The sequence below is a fragment of the Thamnophis sirtalis genome, unplaced genomic scaffold (assembly GCF_051295495.1).
Source record: "Thamnophis sirtalis isolate CommonGarterSnake01/CBP01778 unplaced genomic scaffold, rThaSir2_p1.2 scaffold_3, whole genome shotgun sequence".
NCBI lineage: Eukaryota > Metazoa > Chordata > Lepidosauria > Squamata > Natricidae > Thamnophis > Thamnophis sirtalis.
The window spans coordinates 11,918,750-11,937,126 of record NW_028261383.1 but is presented as its reverse complement, the minus strand read 5'-3'; the positions used below and the strand labels follow the sequence as shown (position 1 = coordinate 11,937,126).

Genomic DNA, 18,377 nt, shown 5'->3' with positions numbered 1-18,377 from the left:
GCCAGAGGAGACGCCTAGAGCACTCGTGGAGGTCCGATAGGTCCGAGTCGAAACGGGCACTTTTTTTTTTTTTAAATGAATTATTTTTATTTCATTTTCATTTTCATTTTATACAATCACTTATATACTGTGCGTAACAAAAAAAACAACAAAAAAAAGAAAGAATCCACCATAAAAAAAAAAACCCCAACATAACACTTCAATCCCCCATACACCCTTAATTAATTAAAAATTAATCCGGGCGGGGACCATTCCTGAGGAATTTCTTCTATCACTATCTAAAATACCAGCTTCAACTTTGCAAAAGGCTCCCTTTTCCAGCTGCGTCACAAGATGGCGATCTTATAGCTTTTGTGTTTGATGTGACGTACTTAGTCAGCCCTGCTCTCCTGAAGGCTTCTCCGTATTAACTGTTAAAAGATTAACTGAGGGGAGCAGAGACTTTGATTTTTGGCTTGCTTGATTGCTTGTCTTTTATTTTTATTCTGGAATGGCTCCCAAATCTAAACAGAAGCGCTTCCTTAATAACATATCTCAAAAAACTGCTATGAAGCCGCTACCCTTGCCTCCTACGCCCTCCACTGGAGATTTGTTAACACAAGAATTTCTTCTCCAAACGCTTAATAATTTTAGACAGGAAATTAATTAACTGATATCGGATTTATATGATCAATTTGATGCTAAAATTGCTCAAGCAAAGCAGGATATGATCGGAGTAATGACAATCATGACAGATTATATTGCTGAAACGGAGGATAAATTGGAACTTTTCCCTTTGTAGGGAAGGTTGTTGAGAAGGTGGTGGCTCTCCAGCTTCAGCGTACCTTGGAGGAAGCTAACTATCTTGACCCCTTCCAGTCTGGCTTCAGACCCGGTTACAGCACAGAAACCGCTTTGGTCGCATTGACCGATGATCTCTGGAGAGCTAGGGATGGAGGCCATGCTTCCATCCTAGTTCTCCTGGACCTCTCAGCGGCTTTCGATACCATCGACCATGGTATCCTTCTGCGACGACTGCGGGAGATAGGGGTGGGCGGCACTGTTTTGCAGTGGTTCTCCTCCTATCTCTCGGACAGGTCGCAGTCGGTGTTGGGGGGGGGCAGAGATCGTCCCTGAGGCCCCTAACTTATGGCGTGCCGCAGGGGTCGGTCCTATCCCCCCTACTATTTAACATTTACATGAAACCGCTGGGCGAGATCATCCGAAGGCACGGGATAAAATACCACCAATATGCGGACGATACACAGTTGTATCTGTCCGCCCCGTGCCAACTCAATGAAGCGGTGGACGTGATGAACCGGGGTCTAGAAGCCGTTAAAGACTGGATGAGAGCAAACAAGCTGACAACCCAGACAAGACCGAGTGGCTGTTGTGTTTTCCTCCCAAAAATTTGACCAACATACCATCACTCAGGCTGGGGGGACAAAACTTATACCCCTCAGAAAGGGCCCGCAACTTGGGAGTCCTCCTGGACCCATCTCTCAGCTGTGACCAGGGGGGCATTTGCCCAGGTTCGCCTGGTGCGCCAGTTGCGGCCCTACCTGAATCGGGAGGCCCTCACAACAGTCACTCGAGCCCTTGTGATCTCCAGGCTGGAATACTGTAATGTGCTCTACATGGGGCTGCCCTTGAAGAGCATCCGGAGACTTCAGCTAGTCCAGAATGCGGCCGCGCGAGTGATCGTGGGCGCACCACGGTTCGCCCACATAACACCGATCCTCCCTGAGCTGCACTGGCTACCTGTCGATCTCCGGGTGCACTTCAAGGTCCTACTTATCACCTATAAAGCGCTCCATGGTAGTGGATCTGGCTATTTGAGAGACCGCCTTCTGCCAATTACCTCCCTGCGTCCCATCAGATCGCATAGAGTTGGCCTCCTCCGTATTCCATCCGCCAGTCAGTGCCGACTGGCGACTACTCGGAGGAGAGACTTCTCTGTTGCGGCTCCGACACTATGGAACAATCTCCCCGTGGAGATTCGTACCCTCACCACCGTCCAGGCCTTCCGCACAGCCCTCAAGAACTGGCTAGCCCGTCAGGCCTGGGGATAAGTCTACTTTCGCCCCTCCCGAATGCTGAGTGAATGTTGAGTTTTACTGTTTAATTTATTTTTGTTCACATTTCTTTTGTATTGTCCTACACTCCCTTTCCTTTTTGATTGTAAGCCGCCCTGAGTCCCCTCAGGGAAAAGGGCGGCCTATAAATGTCCAATAAATGAAATGAAAATTTGTATGGAACCGCCTACAATTCAGCGTTACTATTGCCCCTGGACTGTTCCAAAGTGTCATGGAATGACATTTGCAGGGGATACCAAGAGTTGTCCCCTATTTTGACGACATATTGATATCTGCTGCAAATAAGGAACAACTAATTAAAAGAGTTAGAACTGTTTTGACCAGAATCAATGAAAAGGGCCTCAGTTTAAAAAAGGAAAAGTGCCAAATTAATGTGCTGTTGTTAATGAAGCCTGAGTCTGACTCATCCGTTTCTATGATCTAACACTGAGACAGGGGGGGAGGTGATTAAATTTTACTTTTAATTGGGAAGGGGGGAACCGGCGTCAACTTAGAGCTGTGGCACGACAAAACCACGCTAGTCAAAAGAGTGCCGGCAAATACGCGACAAGTACGCGTCATCATTAGCGCATCCACATTACTGCGTTGATATCAGCGCAACGACGGCAGCGCGAAAAGTGAATGCTTTGAATTAACGTTTGTTTTAAGCGCAGTAAAAATTAACGTTTGTTTTATATGTAAAATGCAGCTTTTGAATGTTTTGAAACAGTGAAATGTAAATCAAAGTTTATTTTGTTGCATCAAATCAATCAGTTTTGTTGACTAGTTTTATTATTATTTATTATTAAGTTTATTATGTCACTAAATAAGTTAGGTTTAGGGGTTTTGTTTAGGGTTTAGGACTAGTTTTATTATTATTAATTTATTTATTTATTATTTATTATTATTTATTATTAAGTTTATTATGTCACTAAATAAGTTAGGTTTAGGGATTAGGTTTAGTGTTAGGTTTAGTGGTTAGGTTTAGGTTTAGGGTTAGGTTTAGGTTTAGGTTTAGGGTTAGGTTTAGGTTTAGGTTTAGGTTTAGGTTTAGGTTTAGATTTAGGTTTAGGTTTAGGTTTAGGTTTAGGTTTAGGGTTAGGGTTAGGGTTAGGGTTAGGGTTAGGTTTAGGGTTAGGTTTAAGGGTTAGGTTTAGGGTTAGGTTTAGGGTTAGGTTTAGGGTTAGGTTTAAGGGATAGGTTTAGGGTTGGGTTTAGGTTTAGGTTTAGGATTAGGGTTAGGGTTAGGGTTAGGGTTAGGGTTAGGGTTAGGATTAGGTTTAGGGTTAGGTTTAGGGTTAGGGTTAGGGTTAGGTTTAAGGGTTAGGTTTAGGGTTAGGTTTAAGGGTTAGGTTTAGGTTTAGGTTTAGGTTTAGGTTTGGGATTAGGTTTAGGATTAGGTTTAGGTTTAGGGTTAGGGTTAGGGTTAGGGTTAGGGTTAGGGTTAGGGTTAGGGTTAGGGTTAGGGTTAGGGTTAGGGTTAGGGGTTAGGTTTAGGATTAGGTTTAGGATTAGGTTTAGCAATAGCAGTAGACTTATATACCGCTTCATAGGCCTTTCAGGCCTCTCTAAGCGGTTTACAGAGAGTCAGCATATTGCCCCCAACAATCTGGGTCCTCATTTTACCCACCTTGGAAGGATGGAAGGCTGAGTCAACCCTGAGCCAGTGAGATTTGAACCGCTGACCTGCTGATCTAGCAGTAGCCTGCAGTGCTGCATTTAACCACTGCGCCACCTTGGCTCTTAGGATTAGGATTAGTTTTGGATTAGGTTTAGGGTTAGGTTTAGGATTAGGTTTAGGATTAGGTTTAGGATTAGGTTTAGGGTTAGGTTTAGGATTAGGTTTACGGTTAGGTTTAGGGTTAGGTTTAGGGTTAGGATTATGATTAGTTGCAACGTGCGCACAATTCTTTGACAGTTGACAGCTTTGACAGCTGCAATATGTTAGCGCGATTGCATCTGCGCGATGATGCCACACTAGCGTCGCATTTTGTTGATACATATCTTGGAAAGGCGTGGATTTGCCCTCCGACCTTATGTCAGCGCGGTAAGGTCGATTTCGCTTCAGCGATTCGGACGGCGCGGATTAGCCCTTTGCACTTATATCTCCGCAGAGAAGGGCTTCGCGATATTGTGGTGGAACCTTTAGAGCTGGTTTTCCTCCAGGAATATGCCAATTTGATATGTCATAATAAGAATGTTGTTTGAGAAACCTGTGTGCCTCAGAGTTCAAATTGAACAGGTTTTATTACTTAGAGCCCTGACACCTAGTTGTCAAACACTAAAAGTCAATTTGTCAATTTGTCAATTTTAATAGATTTGTATGAGGCCCAATCCTGAATAAAAGCAGTTTAAAATTATTAAAAAAGATTTAAAAATACAAGACAGAAACTTAAAAACAAAACACAACACACAGTTAGTTTTAATGGGGCTGAAGTCCAATCAAGATCAACAGCCCCAGGCCTGCCGGAACAGTCAGGTCTTAATAGACTTACAGAAGGCCAAGAGGGTGGGGAGGGTCTGGATCTCAGGGGGTAGATTGTTCCAAAGGGCCGGGGCAGCAACAGAGAAGGCGCTCCCCCGAGGAGCCGCCAGACGGCACTGCGTAGCTGACGGTACCCGGAGAAGGCCCGCCCTGTGCGATCTTATTGGGCGCTGGGAGGTATATTGTAGGAGGCGGTCATGGAGATATCCAGGCCCTAGGCCATGTAGGGTTTTAAAGGTAATAACCAGCACCTTGAAACGTGTCCGGAGATCGAAAGGAAGCCAGTGCAGCTCACGGAGGATAGGTGTAACATGGGTGTACCTAGGGACACCCAGTATTGCTCGTGCGGCTGCATTCTGGATGAATTGTAGTCTCCGAACACTCTTCAGGGGCAGCCCCATGTAGAGCGCGTTACAGTAGTCAAGCCTTGAGGGGACGAGGGCATGAGTGATCATTTGGAGTGCCTCCCGGTCCAGGTAGGGCTGCAACTGGTGCACCAGGCGAACCTGGGCAAAAGCTCCCCTGGTCACAGCTGACAAATGATGTTCTAATGTCAGCTGTGGGTCCAGGAGAACACCCAAGTTGTGGGCCCTCTCTGAGGGGTGTAAGATTTCACCCCTCAGGTTTAAAGGTGGAATATCTGGATTATTTGGGGGGGGGGGCAGCATCCAAAGCCACTCAGTCTTGTCAGGGTTGAGCGCAAGCTTGTTCATTCCCATCCAGACCCTGACAGCTTCCAGGCACTGGAACATTACTTCCACTGCTTCACTGAGTTGGCACGGGGCAGACAGATACAGCTGGGTATCGTCCGCATACTGGTGGTATTTAATCCCATACCTACGAATGATCTCACCCAACGGATTGATGTAGATGTTAAATAGGAGGGGGGACAGGACCGAGCCCTGCGGCACCCCATATTCAAGGGGCCTAGGGGTTGATCTCTGTCCTCCGACCAACACCAACTGTGAACTGCCAGAGAGGTAAGAGGAGAACCACCATAAAACGGTGCCTTCCACCCCTTCTAGCCGCCACAGAAGGATACCATGGTCGATGGTATTGAAGGCCGCTGAGAGGTCAAGAAGCACCAGGACAGAGGAATGCCCTCTATCCCTGGCTTGCCAGAGTTCATCGGTCAATGCGACCAAACAGTTTCGGTGCAGTAACCAGGCCTGAAACCAGACTGAAAGGGATCTAGATAATCTGCTTCATCCAAGGTCCGCTGGAGTTGAGAGGCCACCACCTTCTCAACAACCTTCCCTAAAAATGGGAGGTTGGAGACTGGAGAGTAGTTTTTAAGAACAGCTGGATCTAGAGCAGGCTTCTTGAGGAGGGATCTCACCACTGCTTCTTCAAAGGTTGTGGGAAAGACCCCTCCCGAAGCGAGGTGTTTACGATCCTCTGGATCCAGCCTCGTGTCACCTCTCTGCCGGTCGAAACCAACCAGGAGGGACAAGGGTCCAGTAGACAGGTGGCGGTACTCATCGCTCCCATGGCCTTGTCCACTTCCTCAGGAGTGGAAAGCTGGAACTCACTCCACAAAGCTTGATCAAGGCTCTCCCTCGGCATCTCTGCTGGCACTGTCCAAGTGGAGTCCAGGTCCGTCCGAATCTGAGCGACTTTATCCGACAGAAACTGAACAAATTCCTCAGCTCTTCCTTGTAAGGGTTCACTAGCATCCCTCCATTTCAGGAGGGAGCGGGTTATCCTGACCAGGGCAGCCAGGCGAGATTCTGCAGACACAATAAGGGCAGAAAAATGAGCACATTTTACTGCTCGTATCGCCACTAGATAAGACCTAATAAAGGTTCTTAGTAGTGTTCAGTCAGATTCGGAGTTACTAGCTCTCCAGCGTCGCTCTAGGCATCTCTTTTGGCACTTCATCTCCCGGAGTTCCTCAGTAAACCAAGGCGCCCTCCTGGATCCACTGTTGCGGAGAGGCCACAAAGGTGCAATCCAATCTAATGCCCTAGTCGCTGCGGTATTCCAGGCAGCGACCAAGGACTTAGTCGAATTGTGGGCAAGGGAGTCAGGGATCTCCCCAAGCTTCATCTGAAATCCCAATGGGTCCATCAGGTGCCTGGGGCGGAACCACATAATTGGCTCCACCTCCCTGCAGTGGGGGAGTAACTTCCGAAAATCAAGCCTCAGCAGGAAGTGATCTGTCCATGACCAGGGCGAGATCTCAATCCCCTTTAATTCCAGATAATGTCTCCACTGCGCCGAGAAAAACACAAGGTCAAGGTCGAGCGTGTGCCCCGCCACATGAGTCGGACCCTGAATTACTTGGGTCAAGTCCATGGTTGCTATGGAAGCCATGAACTCCTGGGCCCCATCGGAGTGTTCAACAAGAGATGGCAGGTTGAAATCCCCCAGTACTGTAAGTCTGGGGAACTCAACCGCCAGTCCGGCTACTGACTCTAGGAGCGCAGGCAGGGCTGTTGTGACACAGCTGGGAGGTAGGTACGTCAGCAACAAGCCCACTTAATCCCCTAGGTCCAACCTCACAAGGAGGGACGCCCACCCGACATTCTCTGGAGCAGGGATCCTGCGAGGAACTAATGATTCCTGGATTATAACTGCAACTCCTCCACCCCTTTCCTGGTGTCGCGGCTGGTGAAGCACCTGAAACCCTTCTGGGAGTTGGACTCCTCCCTCATGGCCCAGCCAGGTTTCAGTAATACATGCCAGGTCTGCCCCCTCATCTAATAGTAAGTCCCGGATGAGGGGAATTTTAGGGACCACAGACCTGGCATTTAGCAACAGCAGCCTGAGACCAGGGCCCTGATTTCCCATTTCACCTGGTTCCCGAGTTGAGCTATCAGGACCGGAACAAGGGATCGCTGTGACGTAGCGAACCCTCCTTCCCCAGTAATGGCTAGCCCTGAATCTCCCATCGTAGCTGCCCCTCCCAGTCATGACCGTAATGCTCTGGCCTGCCCCCATGCCTGTGGACCCCCTCTATCTCTCAAGGCGCCCGCTCTACTCGGCAGGCCATTCAACTCAGACATTCCGGGATGAGAGGCGGATCCGGGCCCCCATCCACTTCTGCTTCCACACTCAGTGGACGGGGCTCCAGGTCGCGCTCTCAATCCCCTCATACTTGCCAACTAAGCATTCTCCACATATATACCCCACAATAGTTTAAAACGATAAAATAGTACAATAAAAATAATTACGCTAATTTAAAAGAAAGTGGGATCATTCGCTCACAGACATACACATACACTCCACATACCAAAGAGAAGAAAGAGGGATTGCGCAGATATTAAATTAGTGTTGAAAATTGTGCGAGTAGATCGTTAGTCCATAGGGCGATGACATACAGTCAGGTCAATGGCAGGGGGATGCAGAGGAAATAGTTTGTCTTCTCTCCCAGACAGTGTGATAGAGGGAGGCAGAGGTCTGGGCAGCCGAGATGGTGTCCCTAGAGTAGTAGTAGGCAGCAATAGTCGGGACAGGGTGACAGGATTGAATCCAAGAGTCCAAAGTCCAGGGTCCAAAGTCCATAAGCATAAGCAAATGCAGGGAGAGCCAGATGGTAAAAAATAATAAGATGGAAAAACTCTGCAGCCACAAAAAGGGCGAAGGAGAGGCCACAGTGTGGAAAAAGTCCATTTGAATGGAGGGGGGGGGGCGCCCGGAAGGATCGTAATGATGATACGTAAAAAACAACTGTCCCCTCCATCTAGCACCATACAAAACAACCACCCCACTCCAAGGAAACAGACGGTGGGCCGATGCAACTCTGAAAACTCCAAGATCTCTCCCAATCACAGAGAATAAGGACAAAGGCTGCCAGGAAGGCACAAACCAAAATATGATGAAGAACAAGGGAGGGGGGGCCTGGGAGGGCCGTAGCGGTGGTAGCAAGGCCAGCCGCCTGGTCCCATTCAGCGTCATCTAGACCCTCCACCCCCTCGTTGGCAGATAGTGTTAGTGTGGCCCCAGAGGTTCTGTGAGTTTCCCACATCTAAAAGTAAAGTCCCAAGTCCAGAAATAAAACAGAAAAGCGCCGGCGTTATTACAAACGCTGTCAAAACGAGAAAAGACGCTGCAGCAGCCGAGCAGGCTGGAGACCAGCCAAAGGAAGAAGCCCCCCAGCTGATCGTCTGGCCGAGACCCCCAGATCATGTTCTACTGTACCGGTCCTTTGTTGCGGGGCTCGCCGCCAGAGATAAGGGTGCTTTTCCGGCGTTTCTTCACCGATCTTGCCGGAGCACGGAGCTGCTGGCCATTCCCAAACTCGCACATACGCAGTAGGAAGTACAAACACTGCAACTTCTGATACTTCTGGGCATTGGAATAGGGAATGCCATGCCCACCAAGCCATGCCCACCAAGTCATACCATGCCCAAAAGCTATGCCATGCCCAAAAAGCCATGTCCACAGAACCGGTAGGGGAAAAAATGAACTTCACCACACAAGAAATACAAAGTTCTAGGCATCTCCCACATGTATTCCCCCTTTTAGAAAAACATCAAAGAGTTTCCTTTTGCCACCTCATATCAACCATCATCTAAAAAAAGAGTTTTTCAAAATATATTCCTCAAGAACTGAATGGATATAACTTTTTTACAAAATGCACTCAAATGCTGTTTTGTTCACTTTGGTCCCATCTTCTGTAGAGTCATTCTGCCCCGGCACTCCTTCCCTCCCATTTCCCAAAACAAGACCTTAGAGAAGGCTGATTGTTAAGCATGGCTGGCACTTAGTTTCATTTATTGCAGCTTTTCTATCTCTGTCAAGAGCTTTGCCTCTTGATCCAGGCTGGGAAAAAATCAATGAATGAAACTGTTGATCAATGGAGACCAACTTTTGCTACCATCTGCATATCTTTCAGCTCATTTTTTTTTTACTGTGTTTTATTGTGAAGCGCCCAGAGAGGTTTGGCTATTGGGCAGCTTAGAAAATCTCATGAATAAATCCATAGCTACACAAATATGTACAAACCTCCTTGTCTGCAGCCATGCAGCATAAGGTCAGTGTGAGTAGCGAGTTCCTTCATCGAGAGTCTCCAACCTTCGAAACAGTAGCCATGGTCTTGGCAGTCCTTGTGGTTGCACCAAATCCTGGGAGTTACTCCAGCCACTGGGCGATCTGCAAAAAAGACAACTCTGCATTCAGTCCCACACGCCCTGGTCCTCTCACACTTGGACCACTGCAATGCCCTCTACATTTGAAGACTGTCCATAAACTTCAGCTGGTACAGAACACAGGTGGCTCTTGGGCAGCTCTTGGGGCCCCTAAGCAGAGGTGGGTTCCTACCGGTTTAGTCCAGTTTTTCTGAATAGGTAGTAAAAATCTGGCATACCTTTCCCAACTAGTAGTAATGTCAGCCTGGTCACACCCCTGAACTGGTTCCCCAGTCACCACTCGCATGCCCAGCCCCACCCAGTCTCTGCTCTGCAGCTTGCCTGGTTAAGCGCTGCACCCCTGATCTGTCTGCAAGGTAAGCCACCGAGTCGAAGCTTAGCTAGCTCCCCTTTCTACTTCCCCGCAGCCCTGCCATGCTTCCCTGACTTCCAGGTGGCCTCACCGGCGGTCCCCCATGACCGCTTGTCTTCTGAGGTTGGTGTCCAGCCCAGTTTGGCCAGTGGGTGGGCAAGGGGCCCTTGGTAGAAACACAGATGCCGTGCTGGGGCTGAGAGGGGTGGTGGCAGTGATGCTGAGGAAGGGCATCCGGGGCTGCTGCACATCCACCTGCTTCATTTCTTCAAAGACACAGCCCCCCTGCTGCAGGGCAATCCAAAGAGGGGAGGGGATGCTGCAGAAAAGGCTGCCTTCCACCCGGGCTGCGTGCCTCTCGTGCCGGCTCTGTGGGGCTTCAGGCTCCAAAGCAGCCCACTGGCTTCCCACCCAACCACCTGCCTGCTCCTTGGCCATGCCGCTGCTTACTGCCAGTGAATTAGCAGAGCAAGAGGTGGAAGCCACTGGGGGTGGGGGGGGGCACCCACTCATGCCGGGAGTGGGCTGCAGCCAAATCTCCTTCCCTCTGGCATACCGGACTCCACAGGCCAAGTTCCCAGAATAGTGCCAATGGTTGGATGGGCCAATCTGCAAAGAGAGCAGGCAGGTGGCTGTTTTGGAGCCCGGAGTCCGACAGAGCCGGTACGAGAGGCATGTGGGCCCTGGGGGAATGCAGCCTTTTCTGCAGCATCCCCATTGCCTCTTTGAATCACCTGCAGTGGGCGGGGGGCTCTGCCTTTGCAGAAATGGGACTGGCACATGTGCAGCAGCTCCTGGATGTCCGCTTGCCTTCCCAGAGGACTTTCTTCCTTCTCTCTCTGCCAAAAGAAAGAACATCCCCCAATCCTGCTGGTCCTGCAGAGCAGAGTTCTGGGATGGTGGTATATTCTTTCTTTCAGCAGCAGGACAAGGGAGAAAGTACTCCAGGAGGTCAGGGGGTGGACATGTGCAGCAGGCCTGGGACATTTGCCTGGTGCCTGCCCTCCTACAGCACTTTCTTCCTCCTCCCATTGCTGAAAGAAAGAATAATTTGCTGTCCCAGAACTGCACTGCCATGGGGAGTTCTCCTGCATGGATGTGGCTGGTGGCAGCAGCGCCAACACCAGCAACAGAGAGCACCCTGCCTTCAGAGGCCCATTTACCTAGCCAAATCAACCGCCTCAGCACCAACAGACAGTGGGATCATCTTTCTTTCAGCGCCGGAAGAAGGAAGAAAGTGCTCCAGGAGGGCAGTTGGTGCTCAGATGCAGCTGTCCCAGGACATCTGCCTGGTGCCTCTCTCAAAGAGAACAAAGCAGGTGCCACTCCTCCCCTAAGGTGGCCCATGTTACACTGCAGTTTCGTGAACTGCACTGGTTTTCAATTTGCTTCTGAGTCCAATCCAAGGTGCTGGTTATCACCTTTAAAGGCACACTTTTCTGCCTTCTTCTCCATCCAGCTCAGTTTTATTTTAACTGCATTTTTAAATTTAAGGCTTTCATTTATTATTTTACTGGGTTTTTTGCTGTTCCTTGGCTGTTTCTCAGCAGGCAAGAGGTAAGCACCCTAAGGGCCAGATTCGGCCCACAGGCCTTGAGTGTGACACTAGTGGTCTAAGGGATCACACCAGGGGTGAAATCCAGCAGATTCTGACAGGTCCTGGAGAACCAGTAGTGGAAATTTTGAGTAGTTCGGAGAACTGGCAAATGCCACCTCTGACTGGCCCCAGAGTGGGGAGGAAATCGGGATTTTGCAGTATCCTTCCCTTGCCATGCCCACCAAGCCACACCAAGCCCAAAAGCTATGCCACACCCAACAAGCCATGTCCACAGAACCGGTAGGGAAAAAAATGAATTTCACCACACAAGAAATGCAAAGTTTGGGCATCTCCCACATGTATTCCCCCTTTTAGAAAAACATCAAAAGAGTTTCCTTTTGCCACCTCATATCAACCATCATCTAAAAAAAGGTTTTTCAAAATATGTTCTTCAAGAACTTCTTGGGAGGAGCTTGCTGATGGTGGCAGCTTAAAATTAGCTGCCCCCGAATTCGTGGTCACGTATCTGTTTAGATGATCATCCATCTGACGTCTTAACAGGTTTCTTATCCTTCAGACAAGAAGGGAAGAAGATATAGTTTTGCTGGCAAATGCCCTTCGATTTTTGCAGCTTTTGTGCCTGCAGAGAGAGGGGGGGCAGCCCAAAGCAGAACGACGTCCGTGCTGGGAACTTCAAACTGCCTTGTGCAATACAAAGTAAGATCTCTCCCACTCAGTTCACAGCTTTGATTTATTTGATTTTAATACGAGCTGAATCCGTTTACATGGACATTAATTGTTTACCAAGATCCTAGCTTCTTTTTTTAGAAGATCTTCCTCTGAAAATCTATTTACTTAGAGGCTTTTAAAATGGTGCCGAGCCGGCTGGATTCTCTGGTAACAATGATTATCTTCTTAACCTCCTTGTTAAATGCTACAGAACTCTAAAACTTCAAAGGAGCGTCTTATCACCTGTTTCACAATCGGCCAGCAGAAACTTTTTAATTAGTTTCATTTTCACAAGACTTCCTTTCTCTCATTAATCTTGCTTATCTGGAATTTAAATGGTGATGAATCTGCTGAACTATCTTGTCACAATGCTTATTTTCTGAAAGTTTTGCCAAGCCTCAAATTTCAAAGTAAAGGGAGAAATTCAGCATCTTTACTTATAGCTGCACAGTCAGGCAGCAAAGTTTTATTAATTGCTGGAAGATAACATTTGGAATGGCCTCAAAACCAAATCCTAATTTGAAACCGTTGCCCTCTATTCCCAGGGGCACATCCCCAGTGCCTGGCACAAGGTTGCAGCCTCCGATCCCTACGCCCCCTGCTGGAGATTTGCTAACGAAAGAATTCTTTTTGAGTGAATTAAGTGTGGCTCTTAACGCACAGACAATTAAAATGGAAGATAAACTTAGAGATCTTAAAGAGGAGATAAAACAGGAGATAAAACAGGAGGGAAAAGAGGAAATAAAAGAAATAAAAGGGGAAATAAAAGGGAAAATAAAAGGACTTAAGCAGGAGTTGTATGAGAAAATCGATGCCAGGGTTGTTAAAATTAAAGATGAAATGCTGGGACTTGTAACTGTATTGACAGAACATGTTTCCAGAATTGAAGATACTCTAGAGGATCTTAATGAGGCTAATACCAACTTGACATTGAAAACAGAGGCGGTGGAACAAAAAGTGGAAAATGCTGAAAAAGAAATTATTATGATACAGTATAGACAAATGGAGCTGGCATTAAGAGTAAGGGGGCTGCGTGAGGAGAAACAGGAGAACCTGAAACAGATCCTATCAGAAGCCTTTGACCGCCTGGTGGGAAGGCCAGGGACTAACCTCGACTGGCAGATCGATAAAGTTTATCGTGTTAACTCCTGGGTGGCAAAGCAGAAACAGCTTCCTCGAGACATCGTCATATACTTCACTACAAGAGAGCTTAGAAATATGGTACTACAAGAGTTTTATAACACTAAGCTCCAAATTGGCGGACAAGACCTGATTGTTTTGAAAGAGATACCACCTCAAATGTTAAGAGCCAGGAGAGACTACGCTTTTTTTGTTGAAGAACTCAGAAACCGTCAGATACAGTATAGATGGGACGCACCATTGGGCATTATATTTACATTTGATAGGCAAAGATATCGCCTCAACTCTGTATGGAAAGCCCGAGATTTTTATCATAATATTTTGAAGGCTGGATATCCTGCATTATCTGGACCTGGAGAAAGACCACAAGAAGGATAGGACAGACAGCAAACTACAAAACTATCAGATAAGATGGAGCATCTCTCTCTTCTAGAAGTGCAAGGTGTTATGGAACAAAGACCTAGCCGTATGATTACTAGACGAATGGAGAAACAAGCAAAAAAGCAACAACATCAACAATCACCGGCCATCGATCAAGGAGCTACAATAACAAGTCTGGAAGCAGTGGTAGGAGCTAGGCTTAAGGTTAAACAGGCCATGCAGGAAACTCTAAAAATGCTTCAGCCAACCAAAGATGACAACTAAGATCTTAACATGGAATGTCAATGGATTGAATTCTCCACAGAAGAGAAAGAAAATACTTCACTATCTTAAACAGTTTAAGAATGACATAATTTGTTTGCAAGAAACTCATATTAAATCAACTGATCAAAAATATCTGATTAACTCAAAACTTGGTCAACATTTTGTAGCTTCTGCTATGGAAAAGAAGAATGGTATAGTTGTATACTTAAGAAAAGTCATGAAAGCTGAATTAATTGAAGCAGATCCCTTCGGAAGATATATTGCTTTAGACCTAATCCTAGAAGGGAAAAAGACATTACTTTTGGGAATTTATGCTCCTAATCAACAGCAAGATGGATTCTATAGAAATCTTCATGCCAAATTAGTACACTGGGACTATAGGTCCTGTATACTATTGGGTGACTGGAATGGAGTGATAGACACTAAGAGAGATAAGAAGACTTCTCGCCCAAATACTAAGATTTGAGCAAAGCTACCCAAACCTTTTTTTGACATGATGGACGACTTTGAATTGAGAGATATTTGGCGAGAAAGAAATGCAGAGGAATATCATTTCACTTTCTTCTCTGATAGACATCAATCCTTTTCAAGGATTGATTTTATACTAATCACTAATGATTTGCTTTCTAGGGTCAAGAAGACAAAGATTGCGGCTAGGGTCCTTTCGGACCATAACCCAGTTTGGAAGGAGTTGGGAAGGGTAGTGCAGGCAAGAAGGTCTTGGAGATTGAATGAAAACTTATTTAAATATGAAAAGTATATTAATGATTGTAAAAAATTGTTATCTGAATATTTTGTTTTGAATATGAATAAGGGTACATCTATGGAATTCATATGGGATGCAAGCAAAGCATATATGAGAGGAGTGCTGATGAATATAAATAAAACACATAGATATAAACAAGGGTTAAAACGAACAGAATTGGAAGAGGAAATTAAGAGAAAAGAGTTGGAGTTAACAATGAATCCAGGTGATACAAAGGTTAAGGAAGCTATCACCATATTAAAATCTCAATTTGACATGTTGATCTCTGACCAGGTAATTTATTAAATGCAAAACACAATACCTTTTGTAACGCAAACAAACCTGGCAGATGGTTAGCTTGTCAGATTAGGAAAAAAAGGAGAACTCGAAATATATCTAAACTGATTTACAGAGGGAAGGAGGTGTTTCAACAGGAAGGGATTCAAAAGGTATTTCGGGAATTTTTTACAGAATTGTATAAAGGGGATAAAATTAATGGTCTAGATATAGATAAATATTTAGATAAAGAGAAAATACCTTCAGTTAGAGAAGAACACAGGCAAAAATTGAATCAACCAATAACCTCGGGGGAAATCCTGCAGGTAATTAAGCAATTAAAGTTAGGGAAAGCACCAGGTACAGACGGTTTGACAGCGGTTTACTATAAAAATTTACAGTTAGAAATGGTAGAACCTCTTAGAGAATTATTTAATATGATTCAAACGGAAGGTAAAGTGCCTCCATCTTGGAAGACAGCGTTTATATCCTTGATACCCAAAGAAGATCAAGATACTACCCAACCAAAAAATTATAGACCTATTTCATTACTTAATGTAGATTATAAAATCTTTACTAAAATACTAGCAAATAGGTTAATGCTGGTTATTCAACAATTGATACACACTGACCAAACAGGTTTTATACAGGGGAGACAGATGAAAAGTAATGCCAGATTAATTATTAATGCATTAGAATATTTGGGAAAGAAAAACCAGATCCCTGCTGCGTTTATATTCTTGGATGCTGAGAAGGCCTTTGATCGAATTAATTGGCAATTTCTGTTGAAGATATTACAAAAAATGCAGATAGGAGATAATTTTTTACAGTCAATTAAAGAAATATACCAACAGCAAACAGCACAAATTATAGTCAATGGAAGTTTAACAGACTCTTTTCAAATTGGAAAAGGTATAAGACAGGGCTGTCCTTTGTCCCCGCTATTGTTTATTATAACTTTGGAAGTATTGTTGAATAAAATACGGGGCTTGGATGGTCTAAAAGGGATTAAGATTAGGCAGCAAGAATACAGAGTGCGTGCTTTTGTGGATGATTTGGTCATAATATTGGAACAACCGCAGGAATCCAGTAGGGTTTTAATGAATACGATTAATCAATATGGTCAAGTATCTGGTTTTAAAATAAATTTAGGAAAAACCAAAATATTAGCTATAAATATGAATACTAAACAAAAGGAAGAACTAGGAGGGACGCTAGGATGTGAGGTGGTCAAAAAAGTCAAATATCTTGGAGTCAATATTTTAACCTCAAACGGGAAATTATATAAGCATAATTATGAACCACTTTGGCATAGTATACAGATAGAGATGAAAAAATGGGAGAAATTGCACTTATCTTTGCAGGGTAGGATAGCGGCAGTGAAAATGAACATTTTACCAAAAATTTTATTTCTCTTCCAAATGTTACCTATACTTAAAAAAGATGTCAATCTTTTAGAATGGCAGAATGGTATCAACAAATTTGTATGGGCAGGAAAGAAGCCGAGGTAAAGATGAAAATAATGCAAGATGTACGGGAGAGAGGAGGCTTGAAACTACCTAACCTAAAATTATATTACCATGCAGTGGAGCTATCTGTAATTAGTGATTGAACTCATTTAACCAATGATAGAATACTGAATATCGAGGGACACGATCTGGTATATGGTTGGCATGCTTACCTGTTATTCAACAAAAAACTGGATAAGAAGTTTAAAAGTCATATTTTAAAAAATGCTTTACTGCGGGTCTGGAAAAAATACCAATATAAATTAAATGACAAAATACCCATGTGGGCAATTCCTAGACATACAATTGAAAATATGAACATAGCACAAAAACAGGATAGAACTACCTATAGACAGCTTCTCATTTTGGAAAGGGGGGTACTACAACTAAAATCTTTAGAGGTATTAAAAGAGGAGAAGGTAGTTCAAACATGGTTCCAGTATGGGCAATTACAGGCCAGGTGGAAAATAGATCAAAAAATTGGTTTTATCCAAGCTGAAGATAATTTGTTTAAACAAATAAGAGATCAAAACTTAATGCATATAAAGAGGATATATAATGTATTAATACAGATGGATTCGGAAACAGAATTAGTTAAAGATTGTATGATAAAGTGGGCTCAAAATATTGAAGAACCAATAATGTTGGATACATGGGAAAGAATATAGGTAACAAATGTGAAATTCACACAAGCTAAAAATCTGAGAGAAAATTTCTATAAGATGTTTTATAGATGGCATTTAGATCCTAAAAAGCTGGCTTCTATGTATCCGAATGTACAGCCTAAATGTTGGAGGTGTGGTTCTCTCGATGCTACATATTATCATATATGGTGGATATATGCAAAATATCTTTAAAAGAAGGATAAAGTTTACTCCTCAGTTATTCTTATTAGGTATATGTACTGACTTTACAGTGGTAGAGACTAACTTGATTCTGCACCTAATAACGGCAGCAAGACTGTTGGTGGCGCAATACTGGAAGAAGGAAGACTTGCCTACAACTCAAGAATGGACATTGAAAGTTACAAACTTAGCCGAGATGGCTAAAATATCAGCATATCTTAAAGATCACTCAAATGAGAGATATAAACGAGACTGGAAAAAATGGATTGACTATATACAAAATAAATACGGGACCAAGAAATTCCAGTTAGCCTATGCTTAAGATCAGAAATGATTTAAATTGTTTAAAGTTAGTTCAGCAAGAAGCTAAGGTCAATGTAGAATGTCATTAATTTCTTTATTTCTTTTTGCTCAATAGATGTTAGACTGTGTTTGTTAAAAATCCATACCATGTACGGGTTCTGGGAAGTCGGGGGGGGGGGAGAAGGAGGAGGGGGAGGGGGGAGGGGGAGGGAGGGGTATACATTAGGCTAGACAAGAATTTGGTGGTAAACTAGAACTATTTTGACACACAAAAAATTGTACTTCGATGTCTTACTGATTGAGGAATGATAAAATGTTTGTTTTAAAAGAAATAAAACTTTTGAACTGGAAAAAAAAAACCTCTGAGAAGAGTCAAGTCAGGATAATATTGTGGTTCCCCCACACTTTTTCCATTGAGAGAGATATTAGAAGCTGGAAAGGAGGGTTTTTTTTCTTTTTTCTTTTGTTACCAAGGATAGCTACTTTATATTTCAAGAGGCTTGTATATGCAGTTGTTATTTAAACTCAACATTTCAGGTACAAAACTCTATGTGAATTAACTTCAGTAGGAGAATCATCACATACTTGTTCCTGGACTAGGTCTGGTCTCAAGAATCACTATCTCCCGTCAATTCAGAAACTAAGAAAAATGAGTAGTCCTTTTG

At 44.6% G+C, this 18,377-nt stretch overlaps 1 protein-coding gene across 1 annotated transcript in view; it reads right to left on the bottom strand.

The window, feature by feature from the left end:
• LOC148047184 (major histocompatibility complex class I-related protein 1-like) overlaps positions 1-18,377 on the bottom strand; it is a 56,321-nt gene that overhangs the window by 22,602 nt on the left and 15,342 nt on the right. The window lies entirely within an intron of this gene.